The sequence below is a fragment of the Macaca nemestrina genome, chromosome 19 (genome assembly GCF_043159975.1).
Source record: "Macaca nemestrina isolate mMacNem1 chromosome 19, mMacNem.hap1, whole genome shotgun sequence".
Classification (NCBI taxonomy): Eukaryota; Metazoa; Chordata; class Mammalia; order Primates; family Cercopithecidae; genus Macaca; species Macaca nemestrina.
In genome coordinates, this window is record NC_092143.1 from 18,834,024 (window position 1) to 18,840,206 (window position 6,183).

At 42.6% G+C, this 6,183-nt stretch overlaps 1 pseudogene; it reads left to right on the forward strand.

Annotated features, from left to right (window-relative positions):
* Nucleotides 1-1,278: 1,278 nt before the first annotated feature.
* Nucleotides 1,279-2,033, forward strand: LOC112424760 (U6 snRNA-associated Sm-like protein LSm6 pseudogene; annotated as a pseudogene).
* The last annotated feature ends 4,150 nt before the right edge of the window (nt 2,034-6,183 follow it).

Below are 6,183 nucleotides of genomic sequence, written 5' to 3' on the forward strand. Positions count from 1 at the left end.
ATGTAGGAATGTGGGATTGTTTGGCACCTATGTGGACTGGTGAGAAGAAGCTGAGGGTGTCTGTTTTTGTTCTAGGCATCCCCAGACAAAGGACAGAGACCTGGAATCCCCTTTCTAAAAAGGACACTCAAACTAAGAAGGAACTGGGCATTCCCAAGATTTTCTCTAGCTTAGCCCCATTGGTCCTCTGAGGACCAGGGCAGCAGAACTTATTTTTCCCAGGTACCACTAGAAAGCCAGGGGAGGGCAGATCTTACCAGTCAGCTGGATTAGTGTCTGATGTTGGATGTTCTGGCTGGAACTGGCAAAGGGCCTCTAGGACTGGAGCCACATGAGGGAGGGAGGGAGGGGGAGAGAGTGAGTGAGTGAGCGCTAGAAGAGTGAGAGAGAGAGAAAAGAGAGGATGAGGGAGGAGGAAGGGAGAGAGTGAAATACCTGTTGTGGGTGGTCAGAGGTGGATTGCTGAGACCTGAGGGTTTTGAGGGCTCACTGGAGAGTAACCCCAGCCCGAGACTCGCAGTCCCCTTCAGGTTAGTTGTCCTCCTCATACAAATTGCTCAAAAAGTGAAGTGAGAGCCAAGACAGGGTGGGTGACCAGAGACTCTCAGGATCCAGCAGGATGAGCAGCTGCTGTCCACTGCTTCCAGGGTTGCAAGAAGCCTCTACCCCCAACACCCATCCCGGGTTTCGGCACCCAATGTAAGAGTTAAAGAAAGAGGAAAGAAACACAAAAAGCGGCTCAACAGTCAAAGACAGGTGTATTTTGGAGAATAAACTTGAGAGGGGCTTCTGGCCAATTTTGGTCAGGAACACTCTCTCTTACAATCTAAGAGTATTTACTGGGGAGAGAGCTTTCCGGCTGGCGGGGAGGTTACCTTGGGGATGGCATGTCTCTGGTTGGGGAGGGGTTTATCTTATGGCTGGAATGTTTCTGGTTGGAGATGTTATTTGTGGTTTATGGTCATGCTGACCTTAGTCATTAGGCTGATGCCCTTTGGATTTAGGCGGTTTTTAATCAAGTGGAACTTTAGAATGGTGGTGCTTGTCCAAGATGGCGATGCTCTTGCTCTGTCAGAAACCAATCCTTCAAGAATATTAAAGGACCACTGTATATCATGTAGTCTTGCTAGAATGTCATATTGCATTGTAAAATAGACATAAAATACTAAAAAGTAAAGAAAATGCAAGTAAAGGTTCTGGCTGCTATTGTCTATAGAGCACAGGCTTATAGGGCACCTGGAGTGAGGGTTCTGGATCCCAGGCGTGAGGATTGTTAAAATGAGTCTTCAGAAGCAAACCTCTGGTGACTCTTAAAGCAAATCATGGGTCAGCCAACTGTGGTAAAATTAAATTCAGAGTGGATTATCGAGGTGTCCTGGCTTGCCTGGATGGCTACATGAATACAGCCCTGGAGCAGGCAGAAGAATATAGAATGGACAACTGAAGAATAAGCATGGGGCTGCAATTAGCCACAGAAACCATGTGTTCTACATTGGTGCACAGAAGAAAAGGATGTGATGACACCAAGAGAACAATGCTTTTCATACATGGATTTAGTTTTTATGGAACCTTTTTCCCTTTTTTGCTTCTTTTGTGATATAATTTGTCCAGGTTTTTATAATAGTTGGTGAGTTTTCGCTGACATGTAAGATAAATGTATACAACTGAGGATTGAATTATGAAGTATTCTTTCACATTTAAGTTTCCCTCATTTTCTTTTACCTTGTGCCAATGTACAGAATGCTAAAATAATTTTTTATAGAAAGACAAACTAAAAGTAAAAATAAATGTAACTTAAAAATAAAGCAAGGCCAGGAGTGGTGGCTCATGACTGTAATCTCAGCACTTTGGGAAGCTGAGGCAGGCAGATTACTTGAGCCCAAGAGTTCGAGATCACATGGGCAACATGGCAAAACCCCATTGCTACAAAAAATGCAAAAATTATCCAGGCATGCTGAAGTGCGCTTGTAGTCTCAGTTACTCGGGAGGCTGAGGTGGGAGGATCACCTGGGCCTGGGTTGTGGTGAGCTGTGATGGTGCCATTGCACTGCAGCCTGAGAAACGGAGTGAGATCCTATCTCAAGAAATAAATAAATAAATAAATAAATAAATAAATAAATAAATAAATAACAATAAAGTGAAATGACAATTTCTTCCTACACTTCACTCTGAAGACCAGTGTGCTGGAAGGTGGCTTTGCTCAGGGTGTAGGGGGAAAATCCTAATGAATCTGGAGCCACTGATTTTAGGTCCTGGTTGTCCACTTATCCATTGTATCATCTCCCCTGAGTTTCTTAGTTTCAGCAAAATAACAGATCTAGGAACCCCCAGGTAGCCGCAACAGGCTAAGATTCCTGACTGAGCTTTGCTCTATCTTGGAACCAAATCTATTTTGGTGAATATACAAAAATCATTGTGCCTTCCAGCAGCCCTAATAGAGGGAGGGCAGGCAGGGAAAAAAGTACAGTTGATGCTTCCTATACTAACTCTAGGCAGAGGGTCAAGGCTTTGATTTTTATCTTTGAAGAACCTTATTTAGCATTCAAAGCCAAAGATTGCCCTTTAGTTATGAAAATGTCTCAGTAGCTACTTGTCACCAGTCATTAAAGACTATTAGAAAAGGAGAGGAGAGTGAAATTTTTATTTACTTGCAAATGATCCAGGCTCCAGCATATTTAGAATGCAAACCCAGGTTGCCATCCAGTCACTTAGATATGAATTAAACCTTCTATCTAACAGCCAGTGTATTTGAAGCACCCTCCCTGGGGTAATAGGGTTTTATCTGAGGAGCCCTTTGGGAGAAAAAGGGAAAAGTCCAGGTCCTGAGAATAAAGCTTCTATTGCTATGCTAATGTGCCCTGAGCAGGTGTGAGTGGTAAGTTCTCCGCTCAGGCTTCCTCTGTACCAAGTTTGGGATACTTGTGGGGTGAAACACCACACTCATACAGATATAAATATGAACTTGTGCTAAAGATTTTACTTAAACTGGTGAGGTGTAACAATCAGGTCAAAGGAAAAGTTAAAAAAAAAAGCACTAACTCCCCCGAGTACAGGAACGTTGAAATTAATGTGCAAAAGGCCCCCCCACCAGATTATTTTACATTAGGAGAGAAAAGTCAATGGAATCTCTATCAGATAGGACAGAATTTACACGTCTATAGCCAAGAATTATTTTGCATTGTCATTAGTCTGACACAATCATAGATTCGTAAAATAGGTCCTAGACAATCAGATAACCCAGAGAGGGGTCCTCTAGAACCTAGGCAATACATAGATTTTCAATGAAGCACAAATTTGTCCCCATTGCTTAACCCCAGGGGCTAATGTGAAGGGTGCCCACTCGCGTTGTGCAGTGCAGGAGCTGGTGGGCCTATTTTATTTTCACAGTTCCTCATCTCTCCTCCCGTCATTTCCTTTGGTGTATTTGTTACCAGGGAGGGGTCCTGATCCAGACCCCAAGAGATGGTTCTTGGATCTCATGCAAGAAAGTCTCTGGGGAGAGTCCACAGAGTAAAGTGAAAGCAAGTTTATTAAAAAAGTAAAGGAATAAAGAGTGGCTACTCCATAGGCAGAGCGGCTCTGAGGGATGCTGGTTGTCTGTATTTATGGTTATTTCTTGATTGTATGCTAAATAAGGGGTGGATTATTCATCAGTTTTCTGGGAAAGCGGCGGTAGGGGGGGTTAGTTGGGAGGTGGGTGGCAACTCCTGAAACTGAGGGTTCTTTCCTTCACTTTTTAGACCATATAGGGTAACTTCCTGACCTTGTCATGGCATTTATAAACTGTCAAGGCGCTGATAGTGTCTTTTAGCATGCTAATGTATTGTAATTAGCATATAATGTGGGACGACCAGAGGTTACTTTCACTGCCATCTTGGTTTTGGTGGGATTTGGCTGGCTTCTTTACCACAAACTGTTTATCAGCAAGGTCTTTGTGACCTGTACCTTGTACCAACCTTCTGTCTCATCCTGTGACTTAGAATACCTAACCTCCTGGGAATGCAACCCAGTAGATCTCAGCCTCATTTTACCCAGCCCCTATTCATGATGGAGTCACTCTGGCTCAAATGCCTCTGATGTCTAGAAGCTCTGGCTTGAAGTGCAGCTCTCAAGCAGAGCACCCACAGAGATGAACTCCTCTAAACGCCCAACATTTATAATATGCTTAGTTCCCTTAGTTCCTACTACTCTTGTGATAGCTGGGCAGAGACTGGAGAAGAAGGAAGATGTCTGTCACTCTTTTTACATTTCTATGGATGACCTCTTCTCTTTTGGGTACTGTATGAGGAGGCTGGGGTGAAGAAGAGATTAAAGGAAGGAAAAATAAGTTTCCTTTCCCCTTCATCGTTCTTAGTGAGATGGCACTTTGTAACAAAAGACAGAATAAAGGAAAAACAAGCAGAAGTTTATTAACATGTCTGCCTCATGTGTACATTGGAGATACCCAGGAAGAAATAAGTACTTCTCAAAGATGTTACTTTGAGTTCAGGTTTAAATACCATCCTTATCTGAAACAAAAAAAGATGGGTGTGGGCAAAGCTAGTTGTGGGGAGGTATCCAGAAAAGCATGGTGTATTAGGCCATTCTCATATTGCTATTAAAAAGAAAACCCGACACTGGGTAATTTATAAAGAAAAGAGGTTTAATTGGCTCAAAGTTCTGCAGGCTATACAGGAAGCATGGTGCTGGCATCTGCTCAGTTTCTGAGGAGGCTTCGGGAAACTTCCATTCAGGGTTGAGGCAAAGGGGAAGCAAGCATTTCACATGGCCTGAGCAGGAGCCAGAGAGATGCGGAGGTGCCATGCACTTTCCAACCACCAGATCTCATAAGCACTCACTCACTATCACAGGAGCAGTATCATGTAAATGGTGCTAAACCATTCATGAGAAATATACCCCTATAATCCAGTCATCTCCCACTAGACCCCACCTCCAATGTTGGAGATTACAATTAAACATGTGATTTTAGGGGGACACAGATCCAAACCATTTCACATGGTAAATAAGAAAAAGTTTGTTATACAGATTTGTCAATAAGTTTGTTATGCAGATTTGCCTTCTCTGTTCAGAGTTTCCAGTGATTGAGAGTCATTCTTCTCTTCCTTATAGAGAATATAGAGTGGGAGACAACCTTAAATACGGAGATTTCCATCCTAGCATGCTGGCATGTGCTTGTAGTCCTAGTTACTTGGGAGATGAGAGCACGACTTGATCCCAGGAGATGGTGACCAATCTGTGCAACACAGTAATACCTTGTTTCTAAAAACAACAAAAAGAACAACAACAAGAAAACAGTCAACACAAATGGAGATTTCCTTCATAGATGTAAATTTCCTTACAATGAGTAACTTTTACTGTGTCAGAACTTCTCCTGGGTCTGCAGTTTCTTAAAATAATTAGCTCAAAATAATCCTTATGCCAAAGAGGTATACTTTGGAGTGGCATATTCTGGAGTGGCATATTCTGGTCTCCAACAAGAGTATGGTGCAAAGTTCAGACTGGGCAACCAGCTGAGATGTGCCTACAGAGCTTTGGGGTGCTTGGCCAGAAACTATGTCCAAATCTTATGCTTTTTAACTACTTCATTCAGCCAATTTGCACAGGGTAGGGTAGAGAGAGTGTCCAGTAGAGAAAGCAGAAGAGGAAAAGGTCCAAGACTAAAATGAGAGGCTTTGGGAACGTGTTTCTTTCCATGTAATGCTGAGGACGGTTGAATCCATGCCAACCAAGCTGCAAAGTAAACTTGAATAAAACAATATGCCACAAAATTAGTGCTCTCAAAACCCATCCTGTTGTCATAAGTTCTATCCATATAGTTTGATTTTCCTAGTCAAGTTAATTTTCAAAACAAAACAACACAAAACAAAGAGAAAACCTCTGCCTCAGCAGAAGAAACATGGGCAGGAGGTGGGTTTATCATCACTATAGGGAAAGCTGAACTTTCCTTCTAAAAGCTCAGTAATTGAGTTTGCTGAAATAAATTCACAAGAGACAGACTGACAGGAGAAAAGGCATACAACAGTATTAATGTGCAAGTGCACAAAAGGCATACAAAGTTTGAACACCTGAAGAAGGGCCAGATGGCTGAAACTTAAATACCCTCTTCATAAGGGAGAGCAAAGTGGGGGATGTAGACAATTTTAGAGGAAGAGTAAATGGTTTTTAGGGGAGATATATGGGCTC